General features: G+C 42.0%; 1 long non-coding RNA gene across 1 annotated transcript; it reads right to left on the reverse strand.

The window, feature by feature from the left end:
• Window positions 1-16,856: 16,856 nt before the first annotated feature.
• LOC109279309 lies at window positions 16,857-27,024 on the reverse strand. The gene is made up of 3 exons (XR_002086119.1): window positions 26,939-27,024; window positions 25,385-25,432; window positions 16,857-17,289 (listed from the first exon to the last, which is right to left on the reverse strand). It is a non-coding gene; the product is annotated as an uncharacterized LOC109279309 (long non-coding RNA).
• Window positions 27,025-27,792: the final 768 nt, after the last annotated feature.

A 27,792-nucleotide genomic window follows, 5' to 3' on the forward strand; every position in this document is an offset into this window, starting at 1 on the left:
GCAATATTGCAATAATGCAATAGATGCACACATTTCTCCCCGCTCTCATTTTTACACTTAGTGGGAACAATGGCTTACATGTAAAGTGAAGTACACACCACTGTCACTAGCACATTTTCAGCACTGTAGTCACTGGCACCTGAGAACAGGACTGTGAGGTGTCCACATGACAGAGCAGAGTATGACAGCTTTGTGTGCCATTGGTTTTTCAAGCTGTCTCTAGAGCAGAACAGGGTTGGAAACTTTTGCCTTCTCCCAACAGAAGGTCTAATCGTAACTGTACTGGCACCATGAACCACAATGATAGGTGAGTTCATCTTGTGCAAGGCACTGTGCAAACAAAAGCAATTCCACTTCCAAAAAGCCAACAGTCTGAAGTCTTCATCCAACAGTCACATTGCCCTTGAAGTCAAATGGTTGGCCCTGCCTTGCATACTGTTATATATTAGCAGGGCACAGCCCAGAAAAACAGGTGGTTATTACTGATTAGTGCTCATCACTAATCTGTTAATTCCTTATAGATACTGGGGGATGCATGTGTTGTGAGGAAAGACACAAGTGCTAGAGCAGTGCTGCTGTGACACACCAACCCATTGGGCTTCGCGCAAGAGGAGCTTTACAGGAGGTGTCGCATCTATGTATGCGTTGACTTTCTCAGCAAGCTCTTCCTAACAATGTTTCTGGTGCATATACTGTTGTGAGAAGCCAGCTGGCTGCCATCTGAGAGCAGATGCCAAGTGGCTGTCAGATTGTCATCTTGAGTTTTAGTATTCAATTCGTCTTTCTGTGAATTGGCTTTTGGCCTTTTTTTCCCCAGGAAGAGTTGTGCCTGAGCCAAACAACCTCAGATTTATCTCCTGTAAAAGATATGAAAGTATGAGTCACTATTGCTTCTGGTGAAACAATCTATAAATCAGAATTTCAGTGTTTTAAGTGGTTTTCCCACTTTTTTTTTGTAGTAGTAGTTACATAAATTTTCTCCTGCAGTTCCTAAAAGAAATCTCAGAAAAACACGTAACAGCCACTTCAGACAGTTTACTCATTCAATCTGTCCATTATGTAATTAATTAGAAAAGCTGAGAGAAGTATAGTTTTTCAGTTTCTGAGCTCCTGATGCTCACATTTTAAGTTTTAATAAAAAGGCTGGTTGCATATGGTCTTCAATATAGGACTGGTCAGTCCTGGAGAAATGTCACCAGTTTATCCAAAGATGCAAGACAAAAATACATGAAATCTGAAAAATTCTCAAAACTGTACAGCAAAAATCCCTGGAACAATTTTTCCATAAGTAGTGATCCAAAAGATGCAACTTCAAGTAGCCTTAAAGGATTGCAACTTTTAAGAGAAGGGCTCCACACGCACTCTTTGGGAATGGAATAATTTTCAGACGTGTCACAGCAGGCAATTTAATTCACTGGTCTTGTAGGAAAATAATACCCTTAAGAGTTCTGGAGACCTGAATAGAAAGAAGTTGTTATTGCCATTGAAGCAAGAAAGTATCTGCTGGGAAGATACTTACATGAGTAGAAAAAGCATGATTTCTGTAAAAAGTACTTGCTAAAAAATATGCAAGGGCCCAGCAAAGAGATAGTTCTGAGTAACTTGTTCCGTCATGCGGGATTCCCATTCTGTGTTATTATTTGACCACCTGAAACCAATCACACTTGTGTTATATCCCATTAATGCAGAAGCACTATACAGGGGGCATACTTGTTATATTATTTCTAATTCTGCTAAAAAGTAAAATAGTTGTTTCTTTTTATATTTTGGGCATTCACATCTAACTTCTGACAATAAAATATTACTGGAGTTTATCCAATGACACAAACATAAGTGTCTGCTTGTTCACTACCGGACTGAAACGGCACTAGGATTCTGACTGAAACCAAAGGGCTCTCAAATAGCTGCCCCAAAGGATGGGAATCAAATAGTGCATGTTCTTACTGCCCCCACTAATGCATGAGCTAGAGCACTAGCCAAATGGTAAAGAGAACAATCAGATGCATACTTGTCTGTACATTTTTGTTTGAGAGTTACCTAGGATTAGTTTCACAGGTATACTTTAGTTCTCACGGGTGTAACTGTCAGAATGAGAGTGAGATATCATTTCACATTTCCTGGCTTCGGAATAGATGCGAGCCTGTTTGCACCACTCCAATCTGCAGGAAGCTCTCAGCTGACGCTACTACAATAAATTGGAACTTTCTCCTTTATTTTTTTCCCGGTGGAAAGAGAATAAGGCCAATGAAACTGAAAGGAGGAAAGATGTTTCATGTACACTCAGAGTTTACAGAAACAGGTTTTAAGCACAAGAATCAGAGCAAAGCGAAATGCACCTTGCAACACCCAATGAAAAGATCACAAAAATGTTAAAGGACCTGAAAGGTCTAATACAGAAAGATCACGTTGGTTTGTGCTGCCAGCTCCCATAGAACTAAGCTGGTAACGAGGAAATGCATTTATTTTTAGGTCTTTTCAAGAAGGAGAGGGCTGACGTCTTGACACAGCAAAAAACCTTGGGACATTGCCAGCACTTGGCACAGTGATCCTTTCTGTATAGCTCACATGCTGGCTTGGGTGAAGAACTCTTGATGTCATTTTGGTAACAGCAGTAGGAAATTAAAATGTTAAACTAGAGACAGCAAAAAAAGAGCAATACACAACATCCAATGCAGCAGCATGCTGTTTCCTGGGTATCGGTGCCTGGCCTGGCAAAGGTTGGAGGCTCCCAAAATAGACATCGTTCGGTATTTGTTGCATGTCCTGAAGTGCCACGTCAGAATTTTCTTGAGGTCTCTAAGTTAAAATGTTCTCTCATTTGAAAGAGACAAATTGCAGCAAAATCAGGCACCTTTTCCTTTACCATGGAGGTTCTAGTAAGTTTGCATTTCCAGGAATTTGTAATAGCACCAAGAAATAAACCAAAGCATTTTAAGCCACAGTTGGGATTAAAGGCATTGCTGCAGTGACGGTGGAAAGCAGGTGTCTAAATTACTGTGCGTGAAGGCATGAAAAGCCACACAGGAGGAAGTGCAAGCAGCAAGGGCGTATCCCTTCCAGTACCCAGCCAACAGGGTTTTGGGAGAAAGTAGATGAGAAGAAAGAAGAATTGAATCACTGCAATGGAAAAAAGAGATACAGGGGAGAGGCAGGGCAGCCGCAAGCACACATCTCATTGACTCTCGACAGTGCTTCATCTTAATTTTGCATCTTATTACACACCTTTGGCAGGTTAATAAAATGAAAACAAGGTAATTATCAGGGCACAGCAAGGGACAGCAGCACCAGGTGTGGTGGTGGCTCCCCATGGGACTCAGCAGGGCCCATCCCACCATCCCATCCAGGGAGCCGGGCAGGCCAGGGGGCATCAGGGGCAGACCCAGCCCTGGGCATTGGGCACTCACTGGGGCAGGGGTGGGCCAAGGCCAGGCTGGGATGTGGCCCATGGGCAGGCAGGGCAGGGCTGTAGGGAACTGGAGACCGGCACTGCTGCGGCGTCACTGGGGCAGGGTCTGACAGCCCCGGGCAGCTGAGATGGGGTAGCTGAGATGGGGTCCTGGGCTGTGGCAGGGTAGAGGGAGCCTGAGGGGGCTGGGCAGGGACATTGGGGCTGTTGGTGCCCTTGGGTCCCTCACAGTTAAAGTTGTACTTGTACCAACTTGGACAGATCCAGAGATATCCAGGAAAAACGCAAGGTCTTGTTCAGGACAGCATATACCAGTTTCATAGTAAAATACGATTTCAGTCAGAATACCAGAAACTCTGAAAAGAGGACAAAAACATACTTGGCACGTGTTCATTAAAAAAAAGGAACAAAACCACGTATGGATTTCTGAAAAATTATTTGGCTGTTTTTGAGGAAAAATATTGTGTTTTTCTGATTTATTGTTTCTAATCTTCACATGTTGTTTTACTCCAAGTTTCTCTGTCTCATCTTAAAATCACTCCATTTGATGGGAAGCTTGTGTCATCTGACCAGACTCATTGAAATGGACATTTCTCATGCAAATTTTATTTTTGTGAAAATGTGAAATGGAAAAGGGTTTTCAAAAGAAGGAATCTTTAAAAAAAAAACCACAGGATAAAAAAATCTATTTTAAATAGCTTTTTTAAAATTCAGTTTGGCCTGCAAGGAAGTACACAGGACAGTTGAAGAGAAAAACCTCCCCATGGTTGGTCTCCAGGAGTTACAGCAATATTGCCATTAAACAGTGAAATGGTACCCAAGAGACGTGAAGACCTCTAAGACTGTTTTGGTCCTGGTCTGGCCAGATCTCTGAAGGTCTTGCAAAGAGGGACAGGGAAAGGGACAGCTCTTTCCCACAGGCATGCTGAGCTGCGAGGGGAAGAAGGATGCTTCTGCCAGCACTGACCATGTGGTCCTCCATGCAACGGAGGATGCCCCTGGGGCTATGCCCAGGCTCTTCACCTCACCAATGGCTATGGGAACAAGGTCTCTTGGCACAGAGTTGGGGCCAGCTCAGGGACCTCTGCTGGGCACTCCCTTGCTTGGGTCACTTTGTCCTTAAAAACTTCCCTTGCATCACTGCCAACCCTGGCTACTGTGACCACCAACCCATTTGCTTTCCCAGGCCATGACACTTGGTCCTCTGCTCCTCCTGTGCTGCCAAAGGCACGCACCAACACTGCTTCACTTTGAGGAACATCGCAGCCACATGTGAGTGTGATGACTCTGCTGGCCTGGGCACTGGTAAGAGGAAACCTGGTTCTCCCTGGATCCCCCTGATTAGAGCCTCTCTACCCCAGGAGGACTGGGGCAGCACTCTGGCCTCCTCTGCCCCAGTGGTGTGTGGCCATGCTGCTGACCTTCCTGCCTCTCTTTACAGCTTCGAGCATGTGGTTGGAGCTGGCCAGTCCCAGCACCACCAGCCAGGCAGTACAATCCCACAGCTCCCTGGCTCCTGAGAAGAGTGGCTGGTCAGGCCAGGCTGGGACAGGAACTCCCCGGTGGGTCTCTGCAAAGGAGAGACACCAGATCAACGCCGGGGCCGACTGAAGACCAGGTCACTGGCTGAACTTCTGGACAGTGGCACAACCAAGCATTTGACTACTTGTCACAAGAGCTCCACAGATGGGAATTTCAAACAGTCCTGAAGATTCTCCATGGCATCTCCTGCTTTGACTAGATTGATCCATAGGCACAATCTGTGTGTGTTGCTGTGTTGATTAGCACCGTGGGTGGAGGATCTGGACATTCATAAACTCCTTCAGGTGGTTCCTGCTGCAAAACTGACCACACTGTGCACAGATAAGATGTCAGTGTAAACTATTCCTGCAGATGCAGAAATGTCACATAGGGTAGTCTTCTCTACATCGTTAAGGTAGTCAGGAGATGTTTTGCATGTAGTACAAGGGGTGATGGATCCTGCCTGTGCTGGAGTGGTCATGTAGGAGCACTGGCCAGTTTGATATGGGAATTAACATTACAAGTAACGCAATGGTGAACACAATACTGCTTTTCCAACTTGTTTAAAAGCTGGCTTAAAATGCTTTTCCCTGATCAGCCTGTAATTTCTGAGGCATGCACCCCCTCCTAAAAATTGCTTTAAAGGACCTGGCTATTTCAGACACCCTTTTGTGGGGAAAAAGAAAAAGCCGTCTTCTGTGCCCATCCCTCCTTTCCTGGGCTGCTGTAGGCCCAGGCAGATCAGGGCACCCTTCTGCCTCCTGCCTCCTGAGTCAGTCGCCAGAGCTTTTTGAAACTTTCTATAAGGTCATTGACCTATGGATGAGGAAATACGTACAGCACCAGCCCACATCCCGTGATGGCCTTACAGGTAGCTGTGATCCTCCCAAAGCCCTGGACGAAGGCAGCAAATAATTAAAGTCATGTATACCGGAGCCAGAGCTTCCTGCTCCTCTTGTTTATCCAGAAAATAAAAAGACTTTCAATGTATGGAAATACAAAGGCTTGTGTCCAACAATGCATTTGGGATCCAATCTCCTAATGTAGACTTTTAGCTCCTTTGTAGAGTCCCAGCTTCACACCAATGCCAGCAGCATCTCCTTGAAAACTAACGGCCTAAAAGCTTTACTGGATTTGGCCTAGCATTCCTGTTGGTTTCTTGTCCCATAGCTATGTTTTCCAATCGGTTCTAATTTAAATGACTTTTTATTATCTTCATGGTAATTGCAAGCTTACATTTAAACGCAGCATGTAGTTTGCAAGAAGGAAGAACAAAATATTTCCCAGTAATGGCTACTTGGGGACTATGAGAACAGCCTAAAACTATTCAGAGCATGTAAAAACACAAAGCTGTAAAATATTTTTTTTTTTAAGTAAAATTAATGGGATGAAGCTGAGCAAAGAAAAAATATAAGTCAGATGGTATCAGGAGGGATGTCCTGGCACTCCATTAAACTGCAAAATAATCTCCTGATGGAAGTGGGTGGAAGCATCATTAGCCAAAATCATTTAAAGCAAGACAAGGCAAAGCAATGAATGGAGCAATGACCTTTGTGGCCACAGATCACCACGCTAAGCAGTTGATGAAATACCCTTGTGCTGGTATTTCAGTTGAACTTTTGGAACTGGTGTAGTGGTCTATACTTCACCCATACCACATATGTCCATTATATGCTCATTTGGAAAGGAGGAGGCTGGGTTATCTGGAGCAAGAGCAGGAGGACCTGCAAAAGCAGGTCTTGCTTCATGCAGAACCACAGAGCAGCCATGAGGGGCACTTCTGAGGCTTTTGGCAGGCAGGAAGTATTTCCTTGTCACTTAGTAGCTTCAAGGCCCAGGGGCCTCTTTCAGGTGTCACAAAGCCCGCTTTCCTCAGATGTAGCTGTCAAGCTTGCTGGAAAAGACAGATTCAGAGGCTATCAAGCAGACACACCAGCTGTTAGATAAGATAATGCTTCTGAATTGTCAGTGCAAAATCATTTCCTACAACATTGCTCAAGAACCCTGTCTAGTCACTTCAGGTAACTGAAGTGATGAGGTTTCCACTGTTCCTCCAGTGAAACTTTTCAACTCAATACATTCCCTGTAAAGAATTGGTCCTAATACTGATCCCGAGTTCTTTGTCCAGATTTACTACTCAGCCCCCAATTAAAGTTCTTTATGTGACAAAGTTGTCTGATTAACATCGCTGTTATGTAATTGGAGCAACTGAAACAACTGATGCAAAGTGGATAAGGACATCGTGTTATCCCGTTTATGATAGTCATCTCCTGATGCACTGCAGTGTTGTCAGGCCCCTCCCAGAATGACCGTAGGCAAGAACGATCAGAAAGATTTTACGAGAACATCTCTCTGGCTGCCACCTCCGCAGCTTCTAAGATGCCGATGCATCTCAACATCTGCTCCATGCTATCAGGTGACAAAGAAGTATAAGATAGATAGCAGGCAATTAAAATTCAAACAGTTTATGAGTGGGAATACTGGTTCAGGTACATAGATCACTTTAGAAAGAAAGTTATTTTTCAAGGGAAGAGCAAGACTGTATAGTTAAGCAAACCATAAACTCTAGGGTTACCTTGAGAAGATGGATTGCCGAAATCAGTGTTTTTCAACATTAACCTTTTCCTTCTGGAAAGGTCAGTTCATGCCTCTATTTCACTGAACATGGGAGCTTAAGTGCTAGAATTAATGCATCCTAGGAGCAACCACCCTAAGAGAGGGCCTGTCAAAGCTGTAACAGCATAAAACAAGGGTATTTGTGTGTTTTTTCAGTCTGCCACATGCAGCTTTTACAGTCACTAGTATAATGCCCTTTTGGAAATTCCTTAGTGATAGCACATTTCATTTGTTCTACATTTAGGTTACCACTTCTCAACAACTAATATGGGGGCAAAGGGGCTTTGTTTTTTTAGCTACAGAAGTAAGCAGAGACATTATGGTACTGCAGAGCAGCTCACACAGCATCTCCCCACCTTATTCTTACAGCAGCATCCTAGATTTCTGCAGATAAACAAAGTGATGGCAGATTGGAGGCTTTTATTCCAAGATTTTTTCTGAAGTTTTGAAACATATTTTCAACCTTGAACAAGCATTTCCTTATACAAATGGCCTACTAGGCTGATAACCCCTTGTTTCCTCATCTAGCGATGGTCTTATTTTATGTCATTGGCTTATTGCTCCTATTAACAGCATCAAAATTCGGCAAACATCCCCCAGGTTTGCCAGCAATGATGTATTCACAAATTGTGCTCTACAGCCATTATGTTTTTGCACACATGAGAGGGTATACTTTTAAAATGTAGCCTTAGATGATGATGCTTGCAAACTACTTACCCTAGTATAGAATATTCCATCTAATGATGTAAAGAGCCTTTCAGAGAAATGTTCCCCTATAAAGTGTAAGTTAATCTTACAGGTGTACTAGTCACTGAAGTCACTGGTTGTGAGTTTCCAGGCTTTCCATTATCCCACCCCATTGGACTTTTACGGCTTTCTAACCTAAGCCCTCACTCAGAGACACAAGGCAGCACAAAAAGTTAAAACAGCATGGGATGTGCGGGCTCAGGAGCACCCGTGATACTGTCACTGTGCCATCCTCCCCTCTGCTGAGGCAAGTGCTTTCACTCTGTTCTCTCCAATATCCCAGATGGGTCCATGAGATTTGTTGATACTGGATATATTTTTTTGACTCATTTAAAAGGTTAAATCTTTTGAGTTAAAAGAAAAAAACAAACAAACCTTTTAGCAAGCATGTATTACCTTTCCTACTTGTGGGCTACGTTACCCTTTGAAAAGTGTGCTTAAGAAACCAGTACACTTCTAATATGCCACGTCTCCTAGATTCTGTAAGGGTCCGTGTAAATCTCAGCTCTTTCTACAAATATCGGAAGCCAGTAGGTGGTAAAGAGAGAAGGACATTCCTAACAACAGCAAGCCTAAACTCCAAAGCTCCTGTTATCTGCAGAAAAAATCCTGGGCTTATAAGAGCTACTGGAAAAGTTTGAGGTAAAAGTGACCGAGGCAGCTCATCAGGAAGAGTGGGTAATCTGAATTCCTCGGGACTTCTCCCCCAAGGAAGACGTGGAAAGCAGTCTGCACTCCATCCATGGTGCCCTGCAGACAGACCGAAGAATCTCAGCACGCAAGAGGAAGCTGCCCTGTGAATTGCAACTGCTCCACATGAGTGGTGACAAGAACAAGAGCTGAATCTTCACCAGTATTTGAAATTACAGCAGTGTATCCCTTTTGATATGACTTGTTTAAGAAAATGCCTTCTCACCCGAGGGAAGCCCAGGCAGAGGTAAACAAAAGCCCCAGTCATTTCAGAACAAGTTAAGTTTTTACTTGTTCTAAGAAGTTAAAAAAAAAAAATCAGTTAACTAAGAGGGAGATTATATTCTTCTTTCTTGCATCTAGCTTGCATTACCACAAAGAAAAATTCTTAAGTCAAGATATTTTAAGGTCAGAATAAGCATTATGATATGGTCAAGGCTCTGTCTGAAACTTGGAGGCAAAGTTAGAGTGGAGTTATGTGGGGGAAACAGGAGAAAAATTTATAAAAAGAAGAACTCAAAATGAGTCAGAGAGCAGAAAGATGACTGACCATGTGTGTTCAAAAATATGCCAACTGCACACAAGGAAAAATTTGGTGTGAAAAAAAATTGTACATGTAGTAGCTGGCAAAAGTTTAGTAATTCAAGTTCTCACTGGACAAGTAAACTAAGTAATTCGAGGCACTTTCACAGCTACTGAACTGAATTTATGAGCCTAGATTGCTGATCTCGCATATGGTTCAGGGAAATCTGCACCAGTCCATATCATTATCACCTTCAATTCTAACTCTCTTATAGTTATAGCAGTTTGGGAATGTTCAGTGTGAAAATTAAGTTCCTTACAAAAGCAGAGCTGGTGAGATTCTGGCTTTACACTTGATTCTTCACTTTTCAGTCACTGCTGCCTTTATTTCTAATTATCTCACATTACGGAACCACCAAAGGAATCCAGAGGCAACTGGAAATCCACTGTGCTGAGTGCTATACAGACAGCTAGAGACAGTCCCTGCCCCAAGCAGCAGGAGAAACAGCAGCAAGCTTCTAAAAGGTAAGAAAATAGCCACTGTTTAAGAACGTTTTTCAGGGCTGGAGTATTGATAGATTATGTATTATATCTACTGGGGCTGCATAATCTTCAGTTAATAAGGTTATAGTAAAATGAGTCCAAGTATCACCACTTTGGGGATAACGCAGAGCAAAATCATGGGGGGGGAAGGCAACAATGCAATGGCTAACAAACAGCATGTAAGTACTGGAAGATAAGCACAAAATACGAGGGATGATTATCAAAGATCTATAAATATAACCTAGAGAAAAGAAAACTCAAGGGGCCAGAGCTTCAATCTATAAATACCTTCAAAATATAAATATAAATGAAGGAAGGGAATTACTCAATCTCAGCAGATGCTGAGACACAGAAGCAAGCTAACAGAGTTGAGACTAAGCTCAGAGTGTATTTCTGAACGCTAAAACCAGTTGGAGTCTGAAAGAGACTAACTATCAAAGAGGGTATCATCCTGGTAATACTCACAGATGTATTAGGTGAGGCATTAGCGGGAAGAAATGCAGGCAGGGTGTAATCCTGCAAAGAGTAGAAAGACAAGCTGGCTGACCTGGCTCCCACATCTGTCTGGTGTCAGGCATGGCCTGAATGGATTCTCAACCCATGGGACAGGTGTTTACAACATTCGGGCTCCTGCAATGCGACAGTAGCTTAGTAGCTGGAGAGCAAAGAACCGCAGTGGTAACAAAATAGACATGAAGCAAGACCTTTTTGAAATCAAAGGACAAACAAAATCCAAATTAACTTGGGGAGTTTATCAGAGTTTTTAGGTCAACTTCACCCCAGAGCATTAAGGCTTTTGTCTTTCCTTTTGTTGAGGGGAAGCTTGTCAAGTACTGACGTGGCCCATAGCTGTTCTCACATGGAGATGCTGTCCTTGAAAACCTTGGCTCCTAGGATGCACAAATCAAAATGCAACATCGCATGTGGGACTGGCAGTCCCCCGAGCCTGCCTGCAGGTTATGTCTGAAGGTAGCTTATTTTGTGCACGTTACTCAGGGATAGGGGACTCTGGGGGTCTCAGTGTAGCATTTGGTTGGGGGAAGAGTGTAAGTATCCTCTGGGTTTCTGTAAATCTTCCCTAGTGATGACAGTTACAGCATGGTCAGAAGGAAGTTCAGGCTTTGGCCTCGTATGGATAAAACTGCATGCCAGAGTGTTGTTAATGCAATATCCCACATTAGAAAATCACATAGCTGTAGTGCTCCATAGTATTTCAGCCTCTTTCATTGTAATTTTATTTTCTTGTTTAGATGCAGGGCTAAAAATGTCTGTTATTATATATGCAAAAATGGGCACATTGATACTACTATAGGACCACTAATTTGTTCCATTTCTTAGGTTTTTTTACAGCTATATTAGCAACTGCAACATTGCATGGAGAATTTTCACATCTAACACATTTTATTGTCTTGGCTACTGAATCCTGACTAGTAACGTTATTTTAGATGTGTTACTGATAAACAATTTTCTTGCAGTGCAAAATGCCAGGCTTGATAGAGAGCAATACAGCAGTTGCTCTCAGTCCTGCCAATTGCCAAGCGCTTCAGCTTCTAGCATCTTCAACGATTTCCTGAAGACTAAGTCTCTTTTAAAGGCTTTACATCCTTTAAAGCCCAACTAACTGTAAACAGCATAGAAGAAGGAATAATTCTCCCAGTTAAGCCTCCCACAGAGACTGTTCTCTGTGCCAGTGTACAGATGAATAGGCTTTGAATGCTAATTGTAACACTGTGTGTACTCTTCCTGAGCTAATCAGCTCACAGGGTACAGACAAGCAACTTTTATTATCAGTTCCATTCCACCACACAAACCATCCTGAAACGCTTTTCCAATAGCTAATTTAAAGACCTCCCGTTGGCTTAGTTCAGGCTGTGGAAGGTTTGTAAACAAGCTGTGTTATTCAAGAGGAATTTGCTCTCCCTCAGTGTCTCTCTTACTTTCTCTCTCTTGCCTAAAGTATTAGGATCTAATGGAAATAGCTGCCCAAGTGTGGGAAGCAAAGCATGTTAATACCTACTGGCAAAAGCACATGTTCAATGTCTCAAGAGGTTTCATGTGCGACAGACTAGAAAACTCACTTGCAGACCTAAGTAAGAGTTTATTTGCTTTACAAAGTAAAAAATCATTGCAAAAGAAGTATTTTCTCCTTTTGATAGTGGAGTAGTTTTACCATTAGAATTTATATACAAATTTGGTTTTGTCCCTCTCTTTGGAATGAGATATTGTATATATGATCAAAGCTAGCAGTGATGACCTTCAGATATAAAACCTCTGCCGGGAACTCTGCCAAGATGAACTGCAGACAGCATCAATAAGCTGAATCCTAAGAGCTTCCCCACACCTTGTATGGCTGTTTAGATCTGTATTGAATGGGTACAGAAGTGCTGCTAAAACTGAGTATTTTCCTTTGGTACAAATGACCACAACAGCAATGTGGTGAAGACACTTTCAGACTAGGTATTCTCTGCTTTTATATCCCCAATAAATGCACTCCTAATCTGTTCAGAAGTCTGTTTTGTTCAAAAAAGAGTGCAGTTTCACAGAAAGAAGCCTTCTAATGTTTCTGGCACTGCTCTGTTTTAAATCTTTAGGAAAAGAGAATTCAGACTGACTGTGGAGAAACAGGCTTTCTTTATAAGCTAAAATGTGTGAATAGCTGGTAGCAGTCCTCAGGGAAAAAAAAACCCAACCAACCACTCCCCCACTCCCCCCCCCCAAAAAAAAAACCACAAGAGAGAAATCCTTATCTGAGATAGAGGTAGTTTTGTAATTTAATAGTATTCTTAGTAAAGAACAAAGATTTTAGTGTACCACAAACGGACCTGCAGAGACCCTTTGTAATTGTTCCCTCCTTGCTGAAAGTTCATTTGATCCTGTTGTGTCCATATTACACTGTAACAGGTTGTGTACTATACTGAACTGCACCAGGGAGCTGCTGCTGTTATATACTACAATCTGGTGCAGGAAGCTATTTGTAAGCCAATAAAAATCCACATTGAGTTGAAATGCAGGCATACATTTCCCTGCCATGGAATTAAGATGCAAAACAAGGACCTTGTCATTCACAAAATCCCCAGTTTATGCTGAAAGAGGAAAACCACTGAATGATCTGGTCTCTCTTACAGCTGAAAACACATTTATGAAAGTGACTTAATTCTTCAGCCACTCTCTGTAACCTATTTGTTCAGCACTGGAGCCACATTTTTCAAAGGGCTTAATATATTTCTTGACCAACTTTTGAAATGGGAAGTGCAGACCAAACTGCCCTTCTGCTGAAGTCAGTAGCAGAATGCCACTTCTTCAGCCAGCAAGTGGATAACTGTGGTTCCCACTGGCAGTATGAGTACCTCAGGAAATAGTATTCATGTCCCCCATTAAGTGACCCCTTTGTTTCTTGTCCACATTGACTGTGTATGCCACCACAGCTTCTTATACAATACAAGCAAAGAGTCTAAAGAGTGTTTTAGAACTGCGTGAAAAGGGCATCTTGTCTTCACTTCAGACAAGGATCTCTTACATGCGTTTCCTTTGGCTTTTTCTCGTTAGTGAGGAGATGAAAATCTCAAGCATCTCATAGCTCATTATTAATACATAGTCATTCTCTGCTGCTCACAAGGGAGATGGAGAGACTGACAGGCCCCTGAGACAGCAGCCTGATTATACAGCCCCTATACATAGACAATTCCTAGTGACTGCATAGAAGAAAGGACCTGTTACAGTTGCTACCAGTATTTGTTAGGCACCAGTAGTGTTTGTGGTGCTCTACAAGGCAAACGCTGTCCTACTTTATCCTGAAGAATAATGGATGTCAAAAGACTGTTTTGAAGATGCAGAGATAGTGACAACTTACAATGTTCCTGTCCGTTTCCTTTTTGCTTTCTATTTTTTCTCCTGTCATTAAAGGGCCTGTAAATAATAATAGAATGATGAGGGCAGGCTAGTGACAATGGCTCTGATGAAATGCGCTTTGAGGAACAATTTGAATGAGAAAAAGGAGATACCCACAGGCTGGGAGATAAAGTAGCAGCAAGCAAACATGAGGGGGAGTAAGTGAAAGGAACGCTGGTGTTGGCAGTGATGACTATACAAAAGGAACCAAAGTTAGAGATTTGGCTTGGTGAAGTGTTGGGATGAAGCGTTTGATCACGGAAGAGCGAGTGGGAAGATTCAGTGACACAAAAACATGACTTGATTGTCAGGCAGGAGAAGGTGGTTGTAGGAGCTGCATTTCTGACAGACCAGTAGGGAACAATGAAGATATGTAGAAGGTGGGGGAAGGTTAGAGGTTATCATCTAACGATACTCAGTATGAAAGAGAGCAGGATTATTATGTTATTATTCATGTATTTAAGGACATGGAACATTAAAATGCATTTAGGACTTGAATAGAAGGAGCCACCAGATAAATGAAGGAGGGGAAGGAAGTAGTTCAGTCATGCTGGCATGCATCACTGGGGAAGGAAACAGATCAGGAAAAGACCAGGAACAAAAGCTATTAGGAGAAAAGAAGGTAAATTGTTGGAAAAAGCTTGTGACAGAGCCTTTCCATCTTCTTCTTGAAGCCAGTAATACTTGTGACATTTGGAGAAAGAATGGCAACAAGAAGGCTTAGGGAAAGAAATGAAAGTCTCAAAGAGGGACTTGATGGGAGCAGTGGGACTTCTGCTTAAGAAAGATTTGAAAAGACTCCTGGAAGTAATTCAGTACAGTCTCTCTGGTTCCTGAAATGCCCTTTCAAGACATTCAGTGGTGGAAGAAGCAGAAGCAAGATGTGAGCTGTGGTTGGGTGTACGTCACTCAAGTACAAAGGAGAGAATTACAAAGTAGAACTTAAAGAATTAACTTGGCCACCTGTGAAAGCAAAAGAAGGAGCAGGTGGTAAGAAGACCTGGAGCTGCAGGGACGCTATAGACATACCGATAACTTAGAGGGTAGAGTAGAATGGACAAGGAAAGGGGAAAGGCACAAGGAGCACTAAAAGAGCAAAGGCTGGTGACCGCTGAAAATTTTGACAATGAACAGTCGGATAAGGGACAATTAGGCATCTATGTTCAGTTCAGTTTCTCAGCAAGGTGGACGTCTCTGATGTTCAAAAATGCCCAGGGTTCTTGGTAAGGAAGAAGATGCCACAATGACGCAATTCCGAATTTAAAAAAAAAGGAAAGGTAGTGAAAATGAAGGCAGTCTACAAAGCTGTATTCACCCAGAGATAAGGATAAATACAGTGTATTCTGGTATCCTAGCTGAGAGGCTGCATGATTAATCTATTCCTTTCCATTTTGCAGACTTTGACAAGAGTCAGCACTTGCTCAAAGTAATGAAGTATCAGTATTAGATGCAACCAAAAGACAAGTTCATGCAGTTGTTTACATTCATTCCTTATTTGATCATGCAAAATGCTTCCTTGAAGTAATCTACAGGGCAGTACTTAGCAGATGCCACCTTGGCTGAAATCAGCAAGTGGGATCCACTAATTATAGTATCTCAGCTACTTCAACGTGTGGTTTCTGGACCCCTGAGGAGACTTCTGAGTCTGCCAAAGCAAGTCTAGAATCAGTAGGTTCAGATTTGCTGCACGGGATTTGTATCTCCAGTGAGAAATTTTAAGGAATCTGTAAATTAAAAAGGAATGTCCAAATACATAGTAGTTTTCAGTTCCTTCTCTCCCCAGATCTTGTGGTTGACCTAGAGAAATATTACAGAAAGATAATTAAGCATGCAATAGCTTCCCCTTTTCTTGAGTTTTATGAAGATTTTCCTTCTTTCCCTTCCACCCCCAAGGGCATTCCATGCTATTTAGAAAGTGTTTGTTCAAAGATAGATAGATTAATCTGTATATAAGATGCTAAGGATGAGATGTATATCTGAGGTCTCTCCATTCTAGAAATAGACCACATGCTGTATTTACACAGTCAAGTGACTCAATTTTTAATAATGAGACTATCACAGTGGAGGATAAAGAAAGGATTTACACTTTAGTGCCCAAAGTAATGGGTAATTACTCCTTTTTCTTTCCAAAAGTGCTAGTTTTATCAGCATTTATCCTAGTTCTTTATAGAATTCTCTCACTTCAGTAACTCCAAGGTTGGTTTTGACACAGAACAACTGAAACAGGACACTGGGATTTGCTTTCAGAAAAGAGGAAGGTTACCTTAACCATATGTCCTGGTTTCAGCTGGGATAGAGTTAATTTTCTTCCTAGTAGCTGGTACAGTGCTGTGTTTTGGATTTAGCATGAGAATAATGTTGATAACACACCAATGTTTTAGTTGTTACTAAGCAGTGTTTATACTAAGCAAGGACTTTTCAGCCTCTTATGCCCTGCCAGTGAGAAGCTGGGAGGGGGCACAGCCAGGACAGCTGACCCAAACTGGCCAAAGGGATATTCCATACCATATGACGTCATGCTCAGTATATAAGCTGGGGGGAGTTGGCCAGGGGGCAGCGATCGCTGCTTGGCGGCTGGCTGGGCGTCGGTGGGTGGGTGGTGAGCAGTTGCATCACTTGTTTTTTTTCCTGGGTTTTGTTCTCTCTCTCTCTTGCTGTTTTACTTTTCGTTACAATTTATTATTATTACTACTACTACTACTACATTTCAAGTCTTAAAATGTTCTTATCTCAACCCACGAGTTTTCTTACTTTTGCTCCTCCAATTCTCTCTCCCATCCCACCAGGGTAGGGGGGTAGGGTGAGCGAGCGGCTGGGTGGTGCTTAGTTGCCGACTGGGGTTAAACCACGACACCATACTAATTAGTGTTCTAGTACCTCCTTTATTTTCAAACTATTAGTTTGCTTAATAAGAAGGGCAGAGGGAGAAAGTTTGCAGATATATTGTTTCACATCAAAAGATACATTTCAGATCAACTCTACAAGTTACTCTTCTCCACTTACAGTAACCTTCCCTGTTGGTTCCCTGTGGTAACACTCTGCCAAAGATATTCAATATTCATCACTTGCTGCAGTCCTTAATTTGTACCTGCTATCTTCAGAGACTTGAGTTGGCTGTCTGTCTCAAAGGATGGGTTTTTAACATTGGCTGATATGTGAACACCCTTGCAGATGCAGGACTGGACATACCACTTATGTAGGTCCTACCGTTTATGTATATACAGCAGTATATGTTTGCTGTCTAATGCAAGAGTGCAATGGAACTTCACCTATAGATGCCTAACTCTTCCCTCGTATGGCTTTTCACTCTTGTTCTTCAATGGCAGCATGGGCAACCAACCTGCAATACAGAACTTCTGTGAAGGGAAAAACAAAAGTGTATTAGTAGTCTGAGAACCATAATAAAACCTGGAGTTTTCATTTGACTGTTAATTTCTACATGGTATTCTGCAAGCAAGCAGGAGCTCACTCTTCTTGCTCCAAGCCAAGCAGAAGCCATTAGTTTCTCAGCAGGACATACCCTGAGCTCAGTGTCACACTATTAAATCTATACAACTTCTAGGGGCCTTGCAGTTTGAGCAAAGTGAGCTTGCACCTGCCTTCAAAACACAAGAGAAATACACTCTTTTTGTCTGTGGGCAGAACTACTGTATCCTTGTTTCTCTGATTATCAGAAAAGGATATATGCTACTTTTCCTCAGAGCAGTAAGAGAAGGAAAAACAAATACTGGTAAGTTGCTTAAAAAAATTAATATGTATTTCAAGATTAAGAGTTAGATCTTCTTATTACACCATGAAATTTTCCTTTTTATTTCCACAGATAGATAGCATTCTCACTTTATACTCCAAATTTATGTCAGTCTTTGAACATAAACTTATTGCTCTTTCTTCTTAAAATACACAGCAATGGGGGACAGCAAATACAGGTGTATAACCTTTGCTGAGGAACATGCAATTCACTGTACACTCTTAACAAACAAGAGGAATTTCCCCAAATGCCTAACAACACTGGATTGTACAAAACAATTACATATCCTCTAATCATGGAGGGCTCTCTGAATCTGCACTTTTGACCTGAAGGCTGTTAAGGAATATTTAAAGGAAATACGAAAATGTAGGAGTCAAGATCAAGTAGATATATCAACATTAAAAGGGAGAAGGGGGTCATAATTAATGTAGTTCACGTAAGTTGCTCCAAGTATAACTTCAAACAGTATCACCTTTTGTTATCATCTATTCACTTAGAAGTAAAAATAAAATCCTTCTTTTGATTTTGTATGAAAGACAATACATCTATCATATCTTTGTCATGCAGTACAAACCAGTGTGCCAGTGACACTCTGCAGTAACTTATTTCTGCTTTTTCCATTCAAAGAGAATTAAAATGTCACATCTAACTTCTTGTAGGTAAAGGTGCATGAGCTATTGGAAAATCAGGGAAGTCTGCTGGTGACTGTAGAAAGTTCTAAAAATCTTTGCCTATGTTTAAGAGGTCCACCTTTGGTGACTGAATCTTTGCCTATGTTTAAGAGGTCCACCTTCTTCTACAGATAATGGCAAGACCTTGTATGAGGACTTTCTACTCATGTAGAAATGTTTGTGTTCAGCGATGTGTTCAGAGGTTTTTTCTTCTCCACAGAGGGCACTGCAAGCAATAGCAAAGCATGGCATCTTTGAAAAAGGATGGTGCTCAGAGTCAGATGCAGAGAATGTTCTGGTTCTGTCTGGATGATAATCATACTGCCATTTTCAAAGTCAGAAAAACTTCATATACTTCCTCCAAGCCTTCAATTTCTGCCCTTGGAATCTAACCAGCGTAGTCTGTAACAGGGATAGCTCTTGGCAGTGTAGGGGCTGCATCTGTGTCCTGGGATTAAGGTGGTCAGTAAGGCATCCAAATAGAGGAGACTGCTGTGTACAGCTGATTACAGATCTCGTTTAGGTCTGGCAAGATTTGTTAGGACACAGCTGTACTGATCTGGCTGCTAAACGTCTACCCAACTACAGCAAAATTGCATCAGAGCTCTATAACACAGAAAAATCTTTTTGAAAACAAAGAAAGAAAGAAAACAATCAATTTGAGTAAATTTGAGCGCTTCAGACACTTGCCTGTAAGTTGACTGCAAGCAACAAAACAATTAGATGCAGTCTCCCAACAGAGTAAGTCTGTGGAACCAAAGGCAACCAGTACTGCATGGGCCAACCAAAGGTGACACAAAGCTGGATCTGCTAGTCACTAACAAGGAAGAACTAGCTGGAGATATGGTAATCAATAGTAGCTTTGGCAGTAGTGGCCATGGAATAGTCAAGTTCAAGATCCTGACAGGTGTGAGGAAGGACAGTAGTACAGTACTCAGGTGGACCTCAGGTGAGCAGACTTCAGTTTATTCAGGGGACTGTAAGTAGGTTCCCATAGGAGGCAGCTCTGAAGGGCCAAGGATCTCTGGGAAGCTGGCAGGTCTTCAAGGACAGCATCCTCCAAGTGCAAGAATGATCCACCCTGATACTCAGGAAGACAAGTAGATGCTTCAGGAGACTCTCTTGGCTAAGCAGGGAACTTGTGAAAAGCCAGTATACAGGAGGTGGAAGCAGGGACAGGCTATAAAGAATGAATATAGAAATATTTTCTGGGCATGCAGGGACAACACTAGGAAAGCCAAAGCTTACCTAAAGTTGACACCTGTAAGAGGTATTAAGGGCAACAAGGGCCCTTAGTACTAAAAAGACAAACAGGGAAACTGTGGCACCATTTTTACATGGGGTGTGTGACAGCAGGCACAGATATGGCAGAATTACTCAATGTCTTCTTTGCCTCAGTCCTCACAAACAAGATTTCCCAGGCTTCTTTGTTTAGAAAAAAAGGGTTCAAGGATAAGAACTACCAGCAGAAGATGAGGATTATTTGAGAGAACTTGACCCATAAAAGACCATAGTACCTGGCAGGCTACATCCATGGGTGGTCAGGAAAATGTCTAAAATCCTGGCAGGGCCACTCTCAATCATCTTTGAAAGATCATGGAAATCAGGGGAGAGCCCAGATGGCTGGAGAAAGGCAAATGATGCACCTCTCTTCAGAAAAGGCCAAAAGAAGAATCCAGAGAACAACCAGCCAGTCAAGCTCACTTTGCTCCCTGGGAAAATCATGAAACAAGTCCTCTTGAAACACATTTCAGGGTACACTGGGGAGAAGAAAGTGATTAGGAACAGTCTGGATTGAACAAGAGTAAGACATGTCTGACCAATCTGGTTGCCTCCTGTGCTGCAATGACTGGATCTGTGGACAAACAGGAGAGCAATGGCTGACATTTACCTCAACTTTAGCAAGGCTTTTGACACTGTGTCCTACAGTATTCTTGCATCCAAGTTAGGATGTTATGGTCTGGACGGATGAACAACAAGATGGGTAAATAACTGGTTGGATGATTAGGCTCACAGGATAGTGATTAATGGGATGTACACTACCCAGAGGCTGGTGGCTAGTGCAGTACTCCGGGTGTCAATCCTGGGACCTATTGTGTTTGACATCTTTATAAACGACCTAGAGGAGGTGATGGAGGGCACACTGGCAAGTTTGCAGATAACACCAAACTTAGTAGGGGAGGGGGACAGTCCTCCCTTAAGCAGGAGAGCCCTGCTTAAGGGCAGACCTGCCATTCACCGGGGCCTACACAGACTGGAGGAATGAATGGGCTAACAACAACCTTATGAAATTCAAGAGGTACAAATCCAAAGTCCTTCCCCTGGGAAAGAAGATACCCAGCATCAAGGCAGAGCAGGAACTGACTGGCTGGGAAGCAGCTCTGCTGAGAAGAACCTGGGGGCTGTGATGAGCAGTGAGCTGAACATGACCCAGCTGCATGCTTGGCAGCAAGGAAGGCCAACAGCATCCTGGGCTGTACTGTACATCCAGTAGATTGATGTGCTCAGTAGATTGACATGCCCACTACTCAGTACTCATTAGATGACACCTAGATACTGTGTCCAGTTTTAGACCCCTCAATACGGGAAAGACATTGATAACCTGGAGCAAGTTCAGTGGAGAGCCACTAAGATGGTTGGGGGCTGGAACTCTTGCCCTATGAGGAGAGGCTGAGAGATCAGGTCTTGTTCAGCCTGGTGAAGGTATGACTTCAGGGGGAACGTAACAGCAGCCTGCCAGTACCTACAAGGGGGTTACCAAGAAGATGAAGCCAGGCTCTTCACAGCGGTGCACGGTGGGAGGACAAGAGGCAATGGGCATAAATTGAAACAAGAGAGGTTCAGACCGGCTATAAGGAAAAGCTTTTTCCCTCATGAGGATAGTCAAGCAGGGGAACACATTGCTCACAAAGGCTGTGTGGTCTCCAGCCTTGGAGATTTCTAACACTCAACTGGTTAAAGCCCTGAACAACCTTGTCTGATCCCATAGCTGGTCCTGTCTTGAGCAGGAGATTGGACTAGAGACCTCCTGTATTATCATATGATTGTCTGAACATGACAACCAGTCTAGCCTCTGCAGCATCGTGAATCTTGAAGAGTGCTGTGACTTCTTTCTTTCCATTGTCTTTTTAGATAATGAGAACACTTACTAGGACTTGCATGAAAATGAAAGGAAGAAGCCAGATCTCAGTAGGTATCTGATGCCATCCTATGCCCTTTAGAGCCATGCAGCCAACTAGTGTCCCAGACACCCAGCTTTCTAGATGTGAAAGGAAATGTGAAGTTCAGCATTCCCAAAGAAACAACAAACAGCTGCTGTATCTACAACAAGGAAGGCAAAACAAATATCTGCAGCTTTTTATTGCAGTGGTGTTAATACTTGTATTTCCACTTGCAGTAAAGTTGCTAACATCAGCAAAATTTATTCTAGATTATAAAACTGCAAATATCTATATAAATCAAGTGTCGTGCTTGAATTCCTGGCAGTTGGCCAGTATAGCTCTCTGTGTAAACAAGTTTGGCTACTTCTATATTAACCACTCAAGGTTATGCCTCTCTCCTAGACGATCAAGCTAGAAGATGACCCTTCACTGTATGTTTCTCTGTGTGGGACAAAGTCTAGCAATGGAGCTGCATTTACAGGCAATAGAATATGTAAATGATATGCACTGCAATTAAATAAATATCCATTCTTCTGAGTGAGGTCCATTTAGGAATGCCCTGCTGGCTTTAGAAAAGAATTATAGTTCATTGGTTCCTGACTGAAACAATAAACGAACCATGTGAGTGGTAAAGTTAGCTGGAGGAACACAGATGATTTGTTCAGTGACATAAATTAGGACGTAGAATTATCCTAACAGTTTACATAACATTTGCTGTGCCTGAATCCATTGCCTGTGGTGTTTAATATTGCATGTATGATTTGGCAGATCCAGTGCAATTTTACAGTGAAGCAAGGACACAACAGATGACAACTCTCCACGAAGCAAAAAAAGTGATAGCTGTATTCACATATTGCGGATGTAGTGAAATGGATCTGGGTTTTAGTAATTATTTATCTGCACATGGGATTGTTTTCTCTGTTTTGCAGATTTTCATTTGGGGTTTTTATCTTGTTTTTGGTTTTGTACATAGGTCGCTATTGCCTAAGTAAGAACCTAGTATTTGTAACGTGCTGAGTGCATCACTTCATGTTTTGGAGTACAGTGCCAATTGCTTCTTGTAACACAGCGATAGTAACAAGGAGCGATTTGAGACACCGATACTGTTCAAATCAAAATAGGAAAGATGATAGCCTTGCAGATAAAAGGGCATGCAAAAACATATGCGTGTTTTGTCCATGTAATTGTAACTCTCTGCATTCATTATGACAGATTTTAAATACTTGAACTGAGAAACCTAAACATGCCCAGTCACCCTACACAGAAATCTGTGGTTAGAAAAGAGCCTTGCCAGAGAGCATTTCAGAGCTTTCATACCACCCTGCTATACCTTTGCCAAGAGGACTCAAGGAAGCACTTCAGCAAGTGAAAGACTTGCAAAGGGTGCCCTTTGATGGTAGGCACCTTACAGATATAATTCTTGCTCTGTGCAGCAATCAAAAACCATTTCAAATGCTGAGATCTATAGTTCTGCTTTCTGCTATGTTTAGTGCCATCAGCAAAACCCACCCAAAAAAATTAGAAAACAAAACTCCAAACTAAACAACTTCCCCCAGAGGATCTGGGTTAAGAACTTTCTTATTGCCAAGTAGCAACTTTGTCCTGACTGCAGGGTAGCAGGGGGAAAAAAAGCTCTATATGCAATCTATTTGTTTAATACATGGATGGAGATATAACTTCTGGAAGTCCCAGAAGGTGCAGATATGGCATACGGGCATGTACTGGCCCCTTTGAGCATTGCTTGCCATCAGTGATAACAGGGTTAGTTAAACACACTCTGCTGAAGAAATAAACAGCATTTTCTATTCAAATGCCTGAGCAACAAGCAGCCAGTCATATTAGTGCTGAAGGAAGGAGTCTAAGGTTTAATTTCCAGGAAGGCTGTCTGTATAACAGCAACTATGTCAGAGGAGCAATATCTAGTTTACACAACAAAATATCCTTGCACTATTAAGCTGCAGGCAGACTGCAAATCAAAATTAATTACAAGTGTGTCTTGGCTGCATAGAGACAGAAATGCTGCAGCCCAGTAGAGAAGCAAGAAAAGCCAACCAGGGCACTGGTGAACATTTAATAGGAGTTTATATTTTTAAATGCATGGAGTACATCACTGGGAGGGACAGCATCTAGCAGCTTTGCCCTCAATTTGTGGTACTTTTGTTACTGAGACCGAAATAAATGTTTCACTTCTGTATATTTTTGAACACAAAACTATAGGGCATTTTCATAGGTGAGGATGACAACTACAGTTTGGCTTTACCCATCTTATTCCAGGCTACAAATAGACTCACCTTGTCATTGTGAATACCCGTTGCCCTCCTCCCACCCCCAACTGTTTATTCAACCATGACAACATTTTGGGAGAGCATTATGATATGGCTGGGATAAATTTCACCATGATTTAACTTGTCACAGCCTTTTAAGTGAAAGCATTTGCTATTACAGACCCTGATAATGGCACCCCTAGGTACAATACCCTATTGCAGAAGATCTGTGTTAAACATTATGAATTCCAAAATAGTTACCTCCTCTGGAACAAAATCATTAAGCTGAGTAGCCTGATTTAATTAGACTTAAATGTCATCAGTGATTCACTCTGTTTTAATAAACTTATCTGTTTTCATGTCACTTCTGTAATTTATGCCATAAAAAGCCAGTCGTGTTGTTCCAATGCCTCGGGAGCACAGTTAGAAACTATCTGAAAACCTTTCAGGGCTACCTTCTCAAAGGTTTCTTGCCACTGTAACAGACGCAAACAGTGTCTGTGAAGGTAAAGCCTTTTCAGGGAAAGGTATCACAGAGAACTTTGTGGCTACTAGAAAATTTAGAGCAAGAACATAAAAAAAGAGCGCAAATGCACTGAAGGAGGAGCTCTGTTGAGAGCTCTGCTACACTATAGAGCTCTGAAAGTGAGTAGAGTAAGAAGCAGAAAACATAAGGAAATGGGTGTTTACTGGAAAATTATTTCAAAATGGTAAGTCAAAATTTGCCTGGTAGCTTAGCAGGTTCACTGTCTTCCCTAATTCTTTTGGAAAGAAGTGCCAGAGCTGTGGGTCAGAGCCAAAGAACAGGCTTTCTTCAACATATACACTCTATTCACCCTGACCTTTCATTATACATGGACATTAAAGTTGCCTCAGGAAATCTGTGTAAAGATATTACATGCATTCAGTCCACTAGCAATTTAAAAGTCAATATATGACTTACTAATATACTCCAAGTACACTTTTACCTGTGGGAGGGCAGGAAAGGAGCTGTGGTAAGGATCTCACTTCTGTGCATTGAACTGAGTAGTGCACAGATAACCATCCTAAAGGGAATTTAAACACTCTGCAGTGGAACTGCATGTGATAACCTCCGATGCACAACCCCTAGGAACATGCTCTTGAGCTCTCCCCACGTTTACACTAAAATCAGAAAGCATAATTTTTATGAGAATAAAGTACAAAAAAAGAGAAAAAGTATTCTCTGAAGATATTCTCCTTTGATGATGGACAGGGGCCAGAACATATATAAACAACTATAGGTTACCTAAGTTTCATAAGGTTGGTACTTACTACTGTGATGGATCCAGTCTAGGAGCAGAGTTTGCCGAACAGGAAGCCTGCCCCAATTTACTTCAAAGCACAGTTGGGAGTAAACAGGTATGCTAATGAAGAAATTACATATGCTACTCATTTACCAGCTCCCAGAGGAGCCTTAATAGCAGAAGTTGATTACACATGCAACAGCAAGAAGGTCCTATACATGATTAAACACATTTGTGGGTACAGCGCTCCTTTCTGTGCTAAAAGCAAACAGGACAGGCAATATACAGCCAAAATTAATTGTAATGCATCTCCTGGTCAGATTAACAGGACCAAATGCTCACCCTGGCTGGTGGTATTTCCAGAGACTGAAAGACACTACTTGATATCATCTGCGATTAAAGAAAAAAAAACACAATTAAATGAGCATACAAATACCCTAGGTATATTTTGTTTGTTTGTTCTTTTTCCTCTACAAATAGTGAACAGATTTGTGTGCATGAGTTGGTGATGATCGGATATTGCTGAAACTGTTTGCTTTCCATCTTGTTTGAAGCAGCTCCACTGGAACCAGGTTTGTTTATTTACCTGGTGTTTGACAAATAGCCTCTGACACTCAGTTATCAGGGATTCATGCTCACATCTCTTATTGGAAACTCCATTCTCCTAATTGTTGCTGTAAGCAGGACAACACAAGAGGTGGTTTTGCCTCCAGGCTATTTCAGCTGGGTCTGGTATCAGCCATGTTTTATTACAACCTGTAAGACAGGGATCTCTTTGATTGTCCTTCCTAAGACTTACGGTTTCTTTTTCTTTTTTCTTTTTTTCCACTTTCACATACACTCACACACACAGGGTACAGTTAAAGGAATATGTTGATCTTAATGACCTCTCAAAATTTATCCTGGGGCTAATCAGAGGCTTGCTGTGTTGTGCTGGCTAAATCTATCATGGTATTGAATAATTCACAGCCTGCCTTAAAGGCTCCAGACTAGGTGATTTACCCCATATTAATGTGATGCTTTTGCATTTTAATAAGCTTATGTTAATGTTTTACAAAATGATAAAGCATGCTTCTGAACTCTCCAGCGACAAGGGATGATGGTATGAACCACATAATTCTAGCAAAGGACAGCCAACAACATCAGATTTATGAGTGTCGCTACAGCATCTGTTGTAAGCTTGGGCCAGACCAAACCATTTTGTTGAGTCTTACTCCTATTCTGATTGCACAAGTGGCTTTCCCAACCTGTCTGATACTTTAATGAAAGTAGTCAGGCATAAGAGAAAAGGTAGGGCATTCTGAAAGCAGAACTAAGTTTTCCAAAACTGTTTTAGTGCAGAGGTTTTATATCCCTTTGAGAAAAGACCTAGAAGAGAACAAAAGGGATTTCATTGCTCTGAAGCTGGAATTTCAGAGAGCAGTGCTCATGAGTGGGGTCATATTTTTCCATTTGAAAGGGAGACAGCCTGTCAGCAAAGCTCAATGTGTTAGGCATATGTTGGGTGTTGAGACTCATAAAATGCAGGCCAGGTGATGTGAACACTCACACTCTTTCCCTCCAGCTGTACCGCACCTTTCTATCTCAGCTGCTCAACAGGTCACACGTGCTTTTACTAGCCTCTCAAGAGAACAAATGAATGGCATTTATATCTTAAAATCTGCTTATGTGCTTGCTGTAAGAAGGGAGTTGGGGGGGGGAGCTACAATGTCTCTTCAATATCTGCTCTGTATACTTCACTGGTAATGGTGTCCTTGTACCTACACAGGATGGAAACCAGAGGGCAAATACTTCAGCCCTGGACCTTCTGGTAGATGGCAAGGTGGCAAAGGAACTCCAGTTCTGCTAAATGCAGCCTAATACATGTAGGAGGAAGGGGGAAGCTGAACTGCTTACCCATCTGACATTGGTCAACTCAAGCTTTTAGGACAGGGCTTGCTGACAGTTTGCATGGAAGATAGTAGCTCTCCGTGTTCATACAAGGAAAGGCTAGAGAAGAGAAAAAAAGAGACAAAGAAATGGGAATAGGGAATGGACAGCAGTACAGAAACATAACATAAAACAGAGTGTGAGGTATTATCTGGATTGCAGTCTGAAGTACCATTTCCTATCACTGACAAGCAAAACAACTGTATTTACTGATTTAAAAAATAAATTTTTGTTCCAAAAGGCAAAAAAACACCCACACTTGTATTTTCCTTACATGACTTTGCGTTTCGTAATTCTTCTGACAGGAAGAAGAGGGCAGCATTTAACAGAGTAAGCCATCTAGAAATGCTAAGATCTTGAATGCTCAGGTGCTCACCTAGCAAACAGAAAATTCATTTTCAGCTTGTGTTTCCTGGCTTGCAGCAGAGACCCAAACCTTCATTTCACATAATCCAACACAGTTCCTCAAATGCCAAGGTATAGAAGCCATCTCTAGCATAATGAATATGCAATGCACTATGGAACATCTGCTGTTGTTTTTTAAATGGACTGTGAGCAATTATGGAACTCACCTGGGATATAAGAGACCCAGGTTTTCATTCAGCGTTAATTTAGACAAACATGGTAGCCTCTGGCTTACTGGCTGTTCTGGGGTGGGGCTGCTTGTTTCCAGAAAATTCATTCTGCACCTGAGAGATTTTCATGACAGCTGGAATGTTTTGTTAAGACATGTCAACGTTAACAGCAGCAGCAAAATTGTCCACCAGTTCTTCTGGACACTTCTAAAAAGATATTACAGAATTATTTTTCACACCACATGC

Source organism: Aptenodytes forsteri, unplaced genomic scaffold, assembly GCF_000699145.1.
Source record: "Aptenodytes forsteri isolate BGI_AS27 unplaced genomic scaffold, ASM69914v1 Scaffold63, whole genome shotgun sequence".
Taxonomy (NCBI): Eukaryota; Metazoa; Chordata; class Aves; order Sphenisciformes; family Spheniscidae; genus Aptenodytes; species Aptenodytes forsteri.